This window comes from Crocodylus porosus, unplaced genomic scaffold, assembly GCF_001723895.1.
Source record: "Crocodylus porosus isolate Cpor-Errol unplaced genomic scaffold, CroPor_comp1, whole genome shotgun sequence".
Classification (NCBI taxonomy): domain Eukaryota; kingdom Metazoa; phylum Chordata; order Crocodylia; family Crocodylidae; genus Crocodylus; species Crocodylus porosus.
This window is the reverse complement of record NW_017728918.1, coordinates 17,811,569-17,829,437: the sequence shown is the minus strand read 5'-3', so window position 1 is coordinate 17,829,437 and position 17,869 is coordinate 17,811,569. Positions and strand designations below refer to the sequence as shown.

The following is a 17,869-nucleotide window of genomic DNA, read 5'->3' as shown; positions in this document are numbered from 1 at the left end:
GTGGGGTTTTTACACTAAGGTGTAGCCTAGAGTGGCTACATGTTAGTGTAACATAAGCTGGGTAACACAGATCAGAGTTAAATTTAGGCTGGAGTAGTGTAACTTTAAGCCACCTAACTTTAAGCCACCTAATTAGTTTCAGGTGTTAATTCATGGTCAATCCAGTTGTTAAGTGCTCCAGGACCTGCCAAAATTAACATGTAACAAGGCCGTACCCTAACAGTCTTGTTACTGCTCTTGCATGGGTCTGGCGCCTAACTTTGTGTGACACGAAGTAAGTCCTCCTGAAAACAATGTGTCCAGGAAGTGTGGCATCCCAGGAGACAGTCTGGGTGAAGAGGTTCCTGATGCCACACTTCTTGGATGCTCTATGGGCACATCTAAATGAGATGCTTTACTGCACATTAGATTACTCTAACGTATGGTAAAGTGGCACAATCTACACATGTGCAGCAATTACTGTGCATTAAACTAGTCACTAGTACCAACACATGCAGGTACTAGATAAACAGTGTATTAACTAATGCACAGTAGCGCACGTGTAGATGCTGACATTGGACACAGACTATGCCCAGTCAGTCACACCAGGAGGAGGCCAGCCTCCTACTTGGGGTAGCCGTGTGGCTGGCAACTTCTCTAGCCATTGTGGCACAGGCAGCTCTTCAGCCGCCTGATGCTGGCTTCTGGACCCCTGGCCTGACCCCTGGGGCCTGTGCCAGCAGCTGCCTGGCCCATGGGCTCCATGCCCCAGTTCTGCAGGAGTGTGCTGGGCCCTGCAGTTCCACAGACCCTGGCTGTGCCCCCTAGGACTCCACAGGGAAAATCCTGCCTCCCAGCCACCATGCCCCACCCCGGAGGGCATGTGGCAGCAGATACCAGCACCCGCAGCCTTGGCCTGAGCCCCCCTGAGGCCCCTGGCAGCAGCTGCCATGGTGGCCTCCCCAGTACTGAAGACAGTGCCCTGAAGCCCTGACTGGATGGAGCAGGAGACCACAAACCTCATCATGATTTGAGGCACTATGGAGATCCAGTGGCAGTTTGGCTAGGTCACCAGGGCAAACACCCACATCTATGCTGTCACGTCAGATCGCATGCAGGAACACAGTCACCAGCACTCCGACTGCTAATGCTGTGTGAAGGTCAAGAGCCTGGGGCCCAGTGGATGTGAGTCATGGACCACAATCATTGGTCTGGGGCTGCCCACAGGTCTATGCCCTTCATGCAGCAGTTGGACCAGATCCTGGCACCATGGGACATGGGCAAGGCCCACCACATGTATTCTAGCATGGGAAGGCTGCTGGAGCCTGTACTTTGGCCCAGGGAGGGTCTTAATGGGAGAGAGTCCCTTGGGGCAACAATGTTAAGTCCTGGCTCCTGCCTTGGCCATGGCCTCACCTTGGAGCCCAAGCTACCACCTGCCCCAGCTACTCTGGAAGTGGGCTTCAAGCAAGGAAGACAGGCCAGGGATAGCCCCAACAGTGAACACCTCCAGTTCCTTCCCACAGGGGGCCAATGCCCAGGTGGCCAGGCACTGTGCCTCTGCACCCCAGGATACTGCAGGCAGCTAGACCACATCACTGCAGCCAGGGACCAAGTCTGACCATCAGGAATCAACGGACTGTCAATGATCGTTTTAAAGTTGGGTTGGAGCAAGAATCAAACAGGTGGTCCAAATGTACCACCATGTAACTCATTTCAACTTCTTCAGTAGATTTTAGTTCCTATATTTACTTGCATGGCTAGACTTGTTCTAAGCATGGTCAGAAGGGATCTACTCTGCCTATTTAAATGCTGTTTGTGATTTTGTGGAGCTTAAGTAGGGTTCTGGCTTTACTACATATTTAAAAATTAAAGAAATGGTTTGTGTTCTTTAAGAAACTTCTAAATGGGTCCTTCATGTTAAAGTTCTGCAATAGGACAGGGATTTTAAAGTGCAAATGGGCTAATTTTGGGAAGGCGATAACACAAGGGTATTCCTGAGGGTTTTATGCATGTTAAATAAATATGAAATAGTCATTCTGTTGAAATGTTTATACAAAAAGTGACTTGAGTGGGAAATTTCATGAACTCAAAACAAACCAAAAAAAAAAAAAATAAATAAAAAGACAAAAGAAAAAACAGACAAGATTCCAGAGAACAAACCATCTGAATTTCTTATAGCTTCATCCAGAAGACTATGAATGGTTATGTGAAACACTGCACATTCAATAACTGGGGTCATATCCTAGTATAAATTTCATAGCTCCATTGTCGTATTTATTCCAGCGGAGTACTGGTCTAGTATTCTGTTCTTATTAAAGCATTTCTTTCCAGAGCACCCTTGACATTGTTATGGCAGGAATCATCAGGTGGCGCTATTACGTGCAGTCCAATATAGACATCACTCCCTTAATGTGGGAATGATGTATAGTCTTTGATGGATTGTAGATCTCCACCTGATGAGGAAGGGCAGATGGTTACATTGTCCAGCTGCAGGGCCAAGGCATTTGGTGTGAAGTGGTTGTTCTCCACCAGGGCTGGCAGGGCAGAGTTCTGGAAAATCCAAGCATCATGCGTGCTCCCAGCCCAGCCAGCACAGATATTTATGAAGTCACCTCGGTGGTTGACTCACGGCCTTCAGCATGAGAGAGTGGAAGCCCTGCCAGCTGTATTAGGGGTGGTCTGCCTGGGGGGAGGTGACAGGAATATGTGCCCTGTCCCAGATCCTGATGCACTGTAGGAAGCTGAGAGTTCAGAAACTCACCACCACCTCCAGGGGGTTGAGAACCCAGAGCTTAGTGTGGCTCAGCATGTCCTGGAGGATGCCACAAGCCTCCAAGATGGACTTCCTGGCAGTTGCCTAGTCCACCCTGAACAGGTGCCCAACTTTTCACAGGCTGGCAGGCATGGAAAGATTGAGTGGGGTGCTGGCCACCTGGGTCTCTCTGGTGGGGGATGTGTGCATGGTGGTGGGCTGGCACTCCAGATGTGAGCCATGCTGCTGCATGAGCTCCTGGAATGTGGCCTGGGTCATCCAGAATGAGTCTAGCCACTGGCCATCATTCCAGGTGTGCTGGACAATGTGGTGCCAACAGTCACAACAGCTGGGGTGGGCCCAGAGGCGGAAAGCTCAGACCCCAAGGAGCTTGTGGACAGCAGTCACAGCAGCATCTATATTGGTATCATCGGCCTTCCTGCTGGGGTCTGGCAGGTGGCCCAGGGCTGGCAGGGCCTAAGCTGGACCCTGTGCCCAGGTGCATGGCCACACAGCAGGGTGGGCCAGATGGGGCTGCAGTGCAGTAGGGCCAGGAGGTTGTCAGTTCAGCTCCAGAGTGTGGTGAGTGCTTGTCATTGCTGGGGGCCGGGCAAAGAGCAGCCATGGTGCACTGAGCACAGGCTGTGGAGATAGTGTCCTGGAGGACTGCGCCAGCAGGCTCCAGGCTGCTCCAGGCCAGAGAAGCATGTTGCCAGGGAACAAGGCATGAGGCAGCTTTTTAAAGAGCACTCCTAGCTCCCAGGCAGCTGCAGCAGCAGGGGCAAAGCAGGGCAGGAGCAGCCCTGGACCTGGGCAAAACTTAATGTGCCTGAATTTACTGTGTGGTAACAGTCAGGCACATTGATTGCATGTGTAGATGCACCCTAAGTTCCTAAGAAGACTTATTTTATGTCTCACAGTTGGCCATGACACTAGGGAAATCTTTTTTCTACATTCTTCCTTCTAAAAACAAAGCACATATTTTATTTGGGGATGTGTTGTATGTGAGAAAATATGGTAAGTGTGCAATCACACAGTATTTCTGCTTTTGCCAGCATGTTCATGCAAGTTAGAGCTGTTCCAAAAAAGCAGCTTCAAGCATTTTTTTCCAACAGAAGTAGAGTTTTTTGATAGATGAATTGAAGGAAAGTGTTGTGGAAAAAGTGAAACCTTTGGGGGTTTGGGGTTTTCAATAAAAACATGAAACATGGATCAAAACAGAATATTATCATTGTCTTCAGTATTTTTTGTGCACGAAAGACAAACTAAATGTTTGAATCAGCTATAGCCCACATGTAACCCACATGCTTTATTCTGCAGCATTTGAATTTGATCCAAAGACAGTGGGGAGGAAAAATGGTATCTAGTGGGAATACATGTGTCTGTAAGTGTGCAAAGTGTAGAGCAGGATAACTTAGCAAGAAGGCCCCAGAAATAGTATGTGCTCATTAATGACGTATTCAGTAGCTGTTTCCAAAGTAGTAAGGCTCAGTGGCTGCTCAGTTCAGGACTGAACTGTGTGTCGTAAGGACTAGATCATAGATTTTGTACCTCTTTGGAGACAGATGCTTGCCATCCCAGCTTCACATTGATAGGGAAGCCCTCTGCTATTGTAATGCGTTGTCCACTTCTCGGTCTTTATGGACCTAAAGAAAGAGTAAGGAGGTGAGCAATGGTCAGTTGTAGATGCTATACCATACATGGAGTTTATATTTTTCTGCTAGCTAACTGCTTTGAGCTTGGATTTTCTCTCAAGGATGGAAGAGTAAAGCTGAGTTAGAGGAGTGGTTTATTTGCGGTTACCTACTTTACCTGGATACATGGGGAAAAGGTGGTGTCCTATAGCACAACTCTTAATAGGGATCCTGGGAATGGATAGTTTAGGTGCTAATTCCCCATTCTGTACCATTTTGCATTCTGACTACAGATTTCTGTTTCACCAGCCCCTAAGGACCAGTCAGCTATTAACTTAAGAGCTGGAACATCTTACCTCCATAGAGATCCATAGATGGTTTGCTAAGAGGATTCTGAAATATTTGGAAAGTTTCTTCTCTGTTGTGAAGGTGAGACATATGAAATATTATGTTCACATGTATGTCTGAAAGTACAAGGGTAGAAGTTTTATATCAGAAATTTTTTTTTGGAATTCTTAATAGCTTCAAAGTGGGGAAGTCTGCGTGAGGAAAACCAGTATTTTTACTAAAGGCTTTGCTTGAAAGTTGTTCATATCATCCATTGAAATACTATTTATAATGTTTTATACTCTCTGTATAATGATTCCTGAGCATATTAAATGTTTGGTTTATTAAGAAACTGTATGGTATTTCCTCAGTTGTCTGGGAACTATTAACACCTACTTATCAGGGTATTACCTGCAATATCCCAGAGGCTTAACTCTGCCTAATGCTTTATAAGCCCTGAAAGGCCAAATTCTGGCTTGTATTTCAACAAAGAGTTAAACCACAGTACAGGAGGAAAAAGGTTGTAATAGTTACATATAATATTGCCTCAGCTTTCCCCTATCTCTTCAAACATGCACTCACCACGATGCAGGATTGTGTTTACTGGGTATTCTGGGAAAATCTCAACAATTATCTCAGTCTGATGCAGCAGGAGAAGGAAGCTCTGATCCTTCAGCGAGAGAGATGTTCTTCTGCACCTCCAACTAGTAGAACTTCTTCAGTGGGTACTGGGATCTGTCAGTGAGAAGAGACATGATCCTGGAAGGTGACTGCCCTTAACTCTCATTGGGTGCTCATATGCATGCTTTGGGGGTCAGGTGGGCCAGGGGATGGGAGGGCATACTTTAATTAGCGAACCCCTGCCGCTTTAATTAATTGGCCCTGCACGCTAGTTAAAGCATGTTGAATACATGGAACTCTGCAGCACACTGGAGCATTCTAGTTAGATGCTCTGGGAAGTTTTAGTCCTGCATTTCATTTTCATGAAGAAGCCTTTTCCTGTCATTTACTTGTGTCCTCAAGCCCTGGGTCCTATACAAGTACAGAGAGAGGAAAAGAACGTGGAGGAGCATGAGCATAGGCACCCACTAACTCTAGAGGGCCAGGAGCGAAGTGTTTGGAACGCACACAAAGAATAGCATCAGTGGGTGCCTACCCAAGTAATATTGTTCATGCATTTGGGCCCGTGAAAACACTACAGCTGTGACATAACACACGTGCATGGCTGCAATGCACTTTTAAGATGACCGATCGTGTGAAAAATTAACCCTGGTCAAATGAGGTATTACAGGGGTTCCCTACCTTTTTAGATGGCAGACTGGCAAACTGAGGACTGGCAAACTGCAGTCTGGAAGTGATAGGCATTCTGTGTAGCACCAGCCAACCCTTTTTGATACTCATTTTAAAAGTCCTGCCTCAGCCCTGATACCAGGCCAGAAAGGGTGGGCAGTCAAATCAGAAGTCCGGAAGTGACCGGCATAATGCAGAGTGGCAGCCAACCCTTTTTTACTCAATATAAAAGAAGAGTTGGCTGCTGCTCTGCAGTACGCTAGTCATTTCCAGACTTCTGGTTCAGCCACCAACCCTTTCTGGCCCGGTACCAGGCCATGGCCTGGGGGTTGGAAACCTCTGAATTAGATCAGTGGTCATTAACCAGTGGATCTCGATCCACTGAAGATCTCAGATCCTCTAGTGGTAGATCTCGGAGATCTCCTGGAGATGATCCAAGGCTGGGGTGGGGGGCTGAGTGCCTGCATGCTTGCGTGTATGCGCCCCAGCCCAGCATGTGAGTCCATGGGGGAGGCAAGGGGCAGCGGTTAGATCGAGGCCCCTGTGATGAAGGCCAGTGCCACAGAGGCAGAAGCAGGATAAGTTGAGTGTGGCCCTGGCCGGGTGGGACTTACTTGCTGGGGAGACATGCCCCCAAATAATTTTTTCTACCTCTGCCTTGATCTGGCCTTTCCCTTCCCCCCCTGCAGACTTACCCTGCTATGAATCCATGCTGATTGCCCTGCTGCATTATTTTTCCAGCTGCACTCCCATAAATATGATCCTTAATAATTTTTTCAAAGACTTTTCCAAGGATAGAGGTGAGACTAACTGGCCTATAATTATTCAAATCCTCCTTCCTCCCCTTCTGGGCAGGGGACGGGAGGTACACATTTTCACTTGCAACTGACTTTTAACAATAAGCATATGCTTAAAGTGTAATGCATTGGGGAATCTATCTTTGCACAGCTTATACATTTTAGATGAAATGTTTCGGTCTTTGTAGGATTCTCCTGTGTGCTGGCAGTGCTGTGTCAGATCTCTCAAGAGGATGGCTCCCATTCAGGTGAGAGCATCATGGAGCAATGGTTATGTCAAGGAAGATGTCTGAGTTAGGGACTAAGCCAGACCAAGTTTTTCTATAGGGAGTGATCTTGGAGCTGTGAAATTTCACCAGAAGAATAGCACATAATTTAGGTATTGATGATAGGATATGTAGGAGGGGCTGAGAGCAAGGTCTCTGAGAGACTGGAAGATATAGCCAGGACAGAAAGATTGGGAATTTTTTTGTGGGGTGACTATGTGTATGTGGGGAGACCTGCTTACTTGTTCAGCTTTAAATGAAGTTGACATGGGACATAGAGAGACTCCATGATTTTGAAGGACAAGCAGAAGTTGTAAGCAGAAGTGTTCAGACACCATAGAGGACTCTGTCCTAAGTTCAGAGAACTCTTCAGAGTGGTATGGAAACTGAGGCAGGAAAATGTTAGAGGGCTTTTAGTATTTTGCCCAGATATGTGTATCTGTGACCCACAAGCCAATTTGCCACCCACCGGACTGTGTAATCATCTATGTCACAGCTTCTTAATTTATTTATAAGAATAGAATCAGGTACTGCATCGAAGGCTTTCCTAAAATCCAAGAAAACGACATCCACCTCTACTCCTGTGCCTAAGCGTTTTGTGACCTGGTCATAAAAAGAAACAAGATTAATCAGGCATGATCTACCTGCTATGAATCCATGCTGATTGCCCTGCTGCATTATTTTTCCAGCTGCACTCCCATAAATATGATCCTTAATAATTTTTTCAAAGACTTTTCCAAGGGTAGAGGTGAGACTAACTGGCCTATAATTATCCGAATCCTCCTTCCTCCCCTTCTTGAAAATAGGGACGATACTGGCCCTTTTCCAGTCCTCCAGGACCTGACCTGAGTGCTGTACCAGTGGTTCTGCTATGACACCAGCCAATTCTTTCAGTACCCTCGGATGTAGTGCATCCGGACCTGCCGACTTAAACACATCCAGTCCATCCAAATGACTCTGCACCAAGTCAGCATCGACAATTGGTAGGCCGGTGTCCCTCTGATGCCCATCTAAGAACCCATCTGGGGACTTGTCTTGACCCTTATTCAGGAACAATGAGGCAAAAAACTCATTGAAGAGCTCAGCTTTGTCCCTCCTGTCTGTCACTAACTGCTCTTGTTCATTCACTAGGGGTCCTATGCTGCCCTGTGCCTTTCTTTTACTCCCTACATACCTAAAAAATGACTTTTGATGTCTTTAATTCCTGTTGCCGGCCTCAGCTATTTAGTTGCTTTAGTTGCTTTGGCCTTTCTAACTGCCTCCCTGACAGAGCGGGCCAAGCAGTTATACTCCTCCCTGGTAGCTTCCCCCTGCTTACACTGCCAATATGCCTCTTTTTTGCCCTTAGACTTCCCTGGATTTCTCTGTTTAACCAAGGAGGCTTTTGGGCCCCTTTGTCCCCTGTCCCTCGCAATGGCAAGCAGGGATTGCCAACTTGAAAGTATGTTTTCCTTTGCCCCGGTCTTCATTGGGCACTAGAGTCAGGTAACGAGAAGGGGAATGATAGGAAGACACTCACTTCCACTTCCACCACCCTTTTCCAGCACTGCAGTACAATCTGGTTAACATTTATATGATGCCTGATCTTGCTCACTTCACCTAAATGGAAATTTAGGGAATGCCCATATCTCTATTTTGGGACAAGCTGAAGGTTGCTTTCTCAACTACATCCAGCTGTCCCTCCCCCACAATATTATTTTGCTTTGGCCCCATGGGAGAAGCACAGAAGGGGAGGCAAGTGGTCAGGGTTATTCCTAGAGGAACAGAAACAGGACACTCAGATGGAGCCTTTCTAGGACTTGTGTTCACCATGTCGCTCTCTGTGCTTGGTTGTGACAATAAGTGTCAGAAACAGAAAATAGGGCACCAGTGGGCTGGAAATCAGCAGCTGGTAACTTTCTGGGCTCATGACTTTTAAACATAGCAGGCTCTGAACACACTGCAGGAGATCAGCAAGTGGGAGGGTATCTTGAATTCTGGCCTAATGGGAGCTTCCAGGGGAAGGCTCCTGGGGGGTGGAAATTAAGGAACATATAATAAAGAGACATTTCAGTAGCAGCTTCCCACTCTCATCCACGTGGGAAAGTCACGTTCCATGCACAGAAGGTTTAGGGGCTCTTTGCTTTGGATGGAGAAGGAGGGTGGGGGAATATCAGGCCATTTGAAGACTGCCTTTAAATAAGACATTAGAACTAATATGAACTTGGGTGTCAAAAGATCATGGCACTAATTCCATTGTAGAAGCTTGTAAAGCCGATTTTGTATAGCTGGCAGGTAGGAGGCGCCATTTAACAGCTTCTGAAGTAAAAAGAAACAGCTGAGTAAGTAATAGTATTCAGCGCATTCAGATCAAAAATGAAACTGCTACTAGAAAAATAGTAGGCAGAATAACATATACATGCCACACTGAAGTTTTGCTACATAGTAACTGTTTCAAAGCACAGTGTAATTTAGGTCACAAGTATTAAATACAACATAAAATGGAATAAATGTGGTTTTTAGTTATAGATTCGTAGGTCTGGAGGGAGTGAGGTGATCCTGAAGTGTGAGCTCTTGCAATAACAGGCCTTAGAAGTTTACCCAGTAATTCCTGCGTCGTGCCCAAAAGCTGTGGTTAAACTAGAGCATATCAATTTAACAGGTCTGTGTTAGAACTGTAAACAAGGAGTTGTAAAACATGGCTTTGGTGTATCTTTTATTTCTTCAAGATAAACAAATAATTTTAAAAAATCCACAGAATATATCAATCACATGATGTGATACCCGTTTAAAATATATATGCTTCTTTAATGTATGTTTTGAATATTCAAAATCCAAAAAGTACAGGGGTTAATTTTGTAGATTAAATAATAAGGGAAAATGTTAACTCACATCTTGCCAGCTGGAAAAATCCAAATATGTCACTGATGAGTTGAACTGAGAATCTGTCGGCTACACTACAGAACTGCATCTGCTCTTTTTTATACCAACATAAGTTTCTGATTCCCAAAGCCGGGTGGGAAGCATTTTACATGTGGCAAAACTGTAGAATTCAATGAATTTTTTTTTGGGTAGTCCTAGAGTGACATTGTAGCTGTTTTGATACTGGAAGAATGCAAGCGGCAAGAATTTTAGGGGTGGATATCTTTTATTGGCCCAGTATATCTGGGACGGGCATAGACGAGCTTTGAGGTACTCTTTGGTATCCAAAAGCTTGTCTGTATCCCTCCCAGTTTTGATGGAAGAGCTATTTGTAGCTAAAAAAAATATTTTGAACAAAAAAATTCAGCCAACTGTATCAACCATTTCACACCACAGAAGTAAATTTACTCATCTGAGTAGGGCTTTGTTTGCTTGTGTGAATAGAGTTATTTACATGCTTAATTGTGCACAAGGTTGGTCCCTAAAAAGGGATTATTGTAAATGGTTGCACTAGTCTAAAATCAATATGAGATTAGGATCCAACTACTGATTTCAGTAGGATTACATCAGCAGGAGAACAGAATTATGTCCCTGGTTATTGGCTCATAAATATTTTTTTATGTGACTGTTATTAAGCTGAAACTGGTTTACTTTATTTCCTGTTTACTGTTGGATGATTCCACACAGATAGTGTCAAATTCCTCCCTGAGATAGGGGCCAGTATTCAGATTCTCTCAAAAGCCATTCAAACATATGTGTGTACGTGAGAACAGAATTTGGCCTCCGAATTCTTCAGTACTGATTCAGAAACCAGCAGTATTTTAAATCCGTATCATTCCTTGAATGGAAAAAAAAAATCTCATGTTTATTTCTCAATAAAAGCATTTGATAAGAACGCCTACTGGATCTTTTGGCAACTTTGCTTGCCTGTTCCACAGAGAATTGTCTTTTTGGGGGTATTTGCTATCTGGTCTGTATATAGCTATCCTGTGTTTTCTGCACCACAAAAGCCATTAATTCGAATAGGAACTGGCATTCTGTTGAGTTTTGGTAAGATAATACTGCTTTTGGAATTGATGTTTCATGATCACTTTAAAACCAGCACAAACGGCGTTGTGAAGAATACTGGAATGGCAGACGGTGCTGCATGCATGATGGGCACGATTCTCACTGAAGTTACTGGTAAGGCTGCAACTGGTTTTAACACATCCAGGCTCAGGTCAGCTATTCAGTTATCTGGTATGCAGTAAATCTTTTAGCAATTAAAAGTCCGATTTTTATGGTGCTGGACATTTGTGCAGGATTGGGCTCCTAACTGCATGAAAACATCAGGATGTTAAAAACTTGTCACCTTTCAAATGACCTAAAGAGGGAGCTCTAGGCTACCACAACCCTCCCAGCTGCAGGACAAACAAATTAAAAAGGACACAGAGATGGCGAAGTGCCAGATTTTAAACCTGTAACTTCACTGCTTACCGAACGTCAGTAAATTGTGATGGGAAAACTGTAGTCCACAAGACAAGGAAGATCTGAAGCTGCGTTCTCACCTACAGCAGAGAATCTGCTTAATAAGCAGCACCTATATCGTGTGACAAAGGACACAGCTTATTTATCTGCGCGTGACTTTCTTAGCAACAGGATTTCTTCTTAACTTATAACCATTATGTAAACTTCTAATGGGCAGATTCACACTGTGAAAATGTTCGGGATGAACTAATCAGGCTGGGAATCTTAAATACTTTCTCCCTGGTTTATCCACCATCTGGCAGAGGAGAACAAACAGTGTGAGCCTGATGGTGTTTATATGATGTTACCTTGTTGAAGGAAATGATTGTGTTGAGAAAACTGTTCCTCCACTAAAAACCAAGTGCATTAAAGTCTGTGATCTAAATGGACCTTTGTATCTTTTATGCACCTATTTTTTCTTGTTGTCAGGAAAAACAGCTATTGATTAAACTATGATTTTCCCACCTATTCTGGCTTTTAACTCTATTTGCATGTGGACTAACAGTTCAAATGAGGCATTTATTCCCAGCTCTAGTAATGATCAAAATATTATCTATGGAGAATTGCATCAGCGATACACTTGAAAAATCATATTATTGTAATACAGTGGGATAGTGTGTTTTTTTCAGACTCACATGGCTACGAACAATCTCAGTAACTCAGTTTGCATATTCAGAAAGCTTTTAAATGCTCTGTGACTTTTCAGGGGTGTAGGTTGTAGCTGTGTTGGTCTAAGGACATAGGCAGACAAGGGTTTTTGGATGAATCTAGTATCTTTTATTAGACCAACTTAAATAGTTGGAAATTTTATTTTAGCAAGCTGTCACTTTTCATTCAGTTTCATTATAAATAGATTTTCACTTTAGCGGTGTTTATTACCACCAGTTTAACTAGACTTGAAGTTTTGTCACTCACGAGTATTTTTTTTTAGGAACTTTAAATAAAATGGTTGGATTGCCTAATAAAATAATAACAATGATGACAAATTAAAAGCTTTGGAAATTTCAGTATCTTCAGGATGGGTATTTACGTCATATCTGTCCTTGAATATATCGGATTTATCCTATTTTTGTAGCATGGTCCTACTATGCACATTTTATATTGCATGGGAGAAAATTGAAATAGCTAAGAAATATAGGGAGGCCTCATAATCTTAAAATGCAGTTATTATTTTTATGTAACGTACCACAGTACATATAATTCTAATGATCATATTATATTAATGAGGCATAGTGTATGTGCTGTTTATTGATATGTAATATATTTCTTTATTTACTCGTTAGAATTCACTGTATACAGTTCCAAATAATTTGGCCATCATTTGAATAATTCTTGAATAATTCTTTAGTGGGCAGTTGGCCTGATTGCTATGAATTAGAGAATTAGATTGTATTATGGGGATTTTTGAATTAACACAGGTTATTTTTTTCAAATTGATTTTAATGTGAATTCCATTCTTTGGATAGAATCCAGATTTAATTCATGGATACGAATAACTTTTAAAACAACAAAATCACTGTGATTTTTCTTAGAGGATTAGATTTATATTATTTTGCAAACAATTATAATTAAAATGAATTTTATTTTATGCTCACAGGCAGAACCAAAATAATGTCTTGGTCTTTCATGCCTTTGCCTTAAAATCTTATCATATTAATACTACAAATTTCTCTGATAAATGACATATTTTTAAATTGTTTGTGCATCACTGTGTTGCCCCCTTTGAGTCAGGATGCTGTAGAATATTTTGTAATATTTTATACAATTAAAAATAATCTTTGTTAGGAAGAACTATCACTATCTACAGCGACAACTATTACTTCAAGAGCAAAATTATTCCTGACTTCTCTGTAAGTGGAGGTAAGATGATCCTATGTAGGAAAAAATGAGAGATTTCAATTACACATGAAAAATCTAATTCTTAAATATATATTATCTTCAGAGATCTCATTACTGTTCTGAAATGGAGTTTTAGAAATATGTCAAATAATGATTTTTGCAACAGAATTATGAATGTTTGAAAAATATTTCCACTTAATTTAAAACACTGAATTATTTATAACTTAAAAGAATAGACTGAAAATACTCAAGAATACTTTAGTAAAGTCATCTTTGCCCTGTGCACAGACCTGCCACATGAATAAAATTTAAAAATAATGACAGATTATTTTTTTTTTTTTTTGCTGGAGCGAAGCACAGCTGTAAGTGCAGAAGTTTCAAGTTGTGTTTTAAATGATACAGTTTCTTAGTGGAGGTTTGCATTTGGCAACATGAATTCTCTTATCATTGCTTATAAGAAACATAAATTCTGGAGGCAGAGAAAAATCTGGAGAGTATTAAGTAATGACTGAAATAACATGGTCGAGTAAGTGTTAATTTCAAATCTTTTACATGAGAGAAAAAAAAGGGAAGGTAAACTGCTGTTTAACAGCTTCCCACTGTTATATAAACTTTCAAACAGCCATGAAATGTAGGTCTCTGGACATCACTTAAAAGAACCACAAATAAACAGAGGGTCGTACCACACTTCTGTTCCCTAATGTGTAACTAAAAGGTTTAGCTGAGAACAGAAAGTGTCTAAAACCGTTTCTGTTTATCTACTGCTTTGTGTCCTGTAAACACAAATAAAGTGAGACCAGAACAGGAGGTAGAAGTCTTCCTGATATATTGAATATGTACAGACTGAAGAGTAAAAGGAGATTGTTAGTGTCTCTTGTGGGTCATCTTCCCTTTGTACATAATGCAGACTAGGACATTTATGTAGCAAAGAATCATCTACTTAAAAGTAAGGATGCCACACTTAACACAGCTGTGCCATAACAGCCCGGGGGACCTGTATATCTTTCATGGAAAGTGTAATAGTTTAGTACTTGCCAAAAATTTAGCAGGATGGTGTCCTTTTAACACAACAAACACGAGCATAAGTGCATACATAACATGTTCTAAAGCTGAAAGACCTTTATCCTCTTCACATGTATTGTAAACAGCATTAATAATCTGTAGTAGTCCTAACTTGCATGAATTATTCCAAGGAAGGTAGCAGACCTACTAACTGAGCAAGGCTTTTGACTCAGAGCCCTAAGCTTAGTAGCTATAGTATCACTACCAGACAGAACTATCGCTACTCTGAAAGCACAAATAATCAGTGGCCACGTCTACACAAGACGCTGACTGCGCAGTTGTTACTGCACTGTCATTTAGTACTTGCATATACACAAGTACTAAATAACTGCACAGTAGCTGGCGTTACTACACAGGAGCATCTGTGTAGTAGTGTCACATCACGCTTCGTGCCATGCAGCTCTACTGCTCAATAGTACCAAGCTACTGCACAGTCAGCATCTCAGGTAGATGTGGCCAGTGAAAACTAGCATTCACTTATTGCTTGAAGTCCCATCCTTGGGAGATAAACCAAACCTACTTCCTAAAGAATCAATAGAGGTTTCGATATGATTTTACTTATGCTATTGCTAAAATTTGGAGTGACATTTCAATCCAAAGCTACTCCTTTTTTATACCAGTAGAAATGAGAGGTTTCATTCTAATGAATGAATGACACTAGCAACACTTCTGTGCTTATCAACCGACAAAGAATAAAAATAGGAACAATAATAATAAACAGATAAATAAATAGCCCTTGCCCACACACCGCTGAGCCCAAAAACCGGGAGATATGCTGAACAAGCTCTATAAAGTCCAGTACTTAACACATCATTACAAACTGACTTTCCACTGAAAAAGTTCAGAAAGAACAATGATGAAGAGCAATAGAAAGCCCAGTTTGCTTAATTTAGGACAACTGCAGAATGAGACTTCTAATTTAGATGCTGGAATGAATTTCTGATCATGCATAAACTTAAAAAAAGGATTCATATGTAAAACTGGGTGCTTTAAAAAAAATGTTTAAATACATGGCTTTTCATTTTAATAAGCATGTGATAAATTAACAACACATGCACAATGTTGAAATTTGTTACTAATCACAGCATAGGTCTTGTAACCTAAGAAGGAGCCAGGGAGTACATTTTATCAACGATAGTGATATACTTTATGTTGAGAGTAAAGCATATTACAAATGTCATTATAGTACAAGACTTGAAATACATATGAGCGTTTTGACCATAGTTCTGTTAGCAGATCAACAGCTTTTACTTGTATTATAAAATAAGGCGCAGGGACATTAATCACAGAATTTGTTTGTTCCTTTGCTCCTATAACATAGAAATGTCTCAAAGCAGTGATTTATTGCTGAAATTCCTAAAGCAGTGATGGGTAGGGAGGAAACCTTATAAAGGGTTATAAACTGTAGAATGGAGTAAATAGCGTGTCAGCTATTTAGCCAATAGTAATGCAAATCACAGAAAAAATAGAGAGAGGAACAGAGGGGGAAAACATCTCCCAGCTGGGAAGTTACTGAATTATTTGGACCAGCGAATATATAAGGAGGAGGGTTTTTTGCAGGCTTTCCATCCACATTGGTTTGTCCTTAAGCGTGGAAATAATTTAAAGAGCTTTTGCCTTTCGGCTAACAAAAATGGATTGGAGAAACAGAAACCAAAATTTCCAAGTATGACGAATGGTTCTGGGTGTCTCATTTGGGATGTCTAGAAGCTTTACACTTTAAGAAACTGTTGAGTACCCGCCCTTCGGTAAATTAAGGCCCTTCAAGCTATTTCATACTTCTCAGTCTGCTTGAAGGCCAAACTCAGTGAGTTATAAACAGTAAATTAGGGACACAAGATTATTTACATAGAAACTTAAAATCCAGTGGTATTTATTCCATAGTGTAAATAACTCTCTATACTATCCTCTATACTCACCCTAGTTTCATGATTTTGTTTTACAGACGTATATTATTATCAACAAGGAAAGTAAGGGAACACCAAATTTGTGTGGGATGTAGGGAATTTGAAGATTGACATGACTGATATCCTTTGAAATGAAGGACATCTGAGCGCAGTGTTAGGCATCTTAAATTATTATACTAAATAATAATTAAAGTTTTAATAGGGTCAGAGTAGTGATTCAGGAAATATATGGAAAGCAAATTTGTTTGATACTATCTTTCCTTGGATTAATGCATAGTTGGGGGGGATGTCAGGCCGGCTTTTGGCACAAAGTGCCCTTTCTTACGGTAGTAAGTTTCCTGGGGGAAGATCAAACGCAATCTTCGTCTCAAATAATAAGGTAACTTTTGAAAATCTTGGCCATGGTGACTAAAATTCTAGTGTGATATAGATAACAGCAAATAGGAAAATGTTGATTTTTTATCACAGGAAATACTGAAATTTTGATAAAACCAAAAATTGATCATCTAATTCCTAATTAGCGGCATTTTGCCTCAGCATTTAAAACCCATTTTTCTGCCAAATCATAGGTTTGACAACATATTTCGACCAAGCTTATCATGCACCATGAAAAACCCTAAACAAAGGAAAATCTATCACTGAAAGCGACAACTCTTTAAATTATTTCCATGCTTAAGGACGCTGTAAACACATATGCACAAATGCACCTTTATGGACCAGAGTAGTCACCTGCAGTTCAATACAACTACTCATACGTATAAAGTTAGCTTTAACACTAATGTGTAAATGTTTATAGGTTCAAGGCTTTGGAATCTAAAGACTTTGGGATCAGGCTGATATGCTTTAATAAAACTATTTTAAGTAAAATTCAATAACTGTATATAGTCTACTTTATGTGTTAATGATTGGATGAAAATTCATACAAGCTTTAAACTCTTGCTGGTTTCTACTGTATGTAGTACAGATTCAGTCATTTTATATTTAGCCTTTTTAAACACACTTTCTTCAATCTATTGGTATGAGAAAAAACAGGCATTATTTAGAGTAAGGAGAGAGGGTGCCCCATGATTAGAACTCAAGTTGTTGGAAAAATTTTTAAAATATTTTTCTCAGTGAAAACCCCCCTCTACCATTATCTTGAAATTTTCCATAGAGAAAAGAAATAATTTTCAAAAACTTCCAGAACCCAAACATTTGCAGTTTCTAAAACCCACAAACGAACCAAACCAAAATTCTGTGCCTAAAACCAAACCTGAAGCACTCAAGAAGTAAAGCATCAGTAGTGTTTACTTCAGTTTGAAAAAAAAAATGGTGGAAAAAAATGGGTTGATTTTTCAAAAGTCTTGTAGAAAAATGGCATTTTTAACCCAAGTCTATCAGAACTGGAAACCAGAAGATTTGTGTCCTGTAACTGTCTCTCCTTTAATTTTCCTGTGCTTCTGAGTCTGAAAAGTTTATAAACTAACCCATAACTAAGGGTTGTCCTGTGTTTTAAGGCTCAAGGATTTAATAATATTATGTAAGTATGGAGATTTTATGTCATTTTGAGCTCTGTCACGTGCAGTTGTTTTGAGAGCCTTAACTAAACACCAAACCTTTTCATATT

The 17,869-nt window shown here is 41.2% G+C and overlaps 1 long non-coding RNA gene across 1 annotated transcript in view; it reads left to right on the top strand.

The window, feature by feature from the left end:
• LOC109311625 overlaps positions 1-5,040 on the top strand; it is a 16,340-nt gene extending 11,300 nt beyond the window's left edge. The window contains exon 3 of the long non-coding RNA XR_002101552.1: positions 4,662-5,040. This is a non-coding gene — a long non-coding RNA (uncharacterized LOC109311625). The remainder of the gene's footprint in view (positions 1-4,661) is intronic.
• The last annotated feature ends 12,829 nt before the right edge of the window (positions 5,041-17,869 follow it).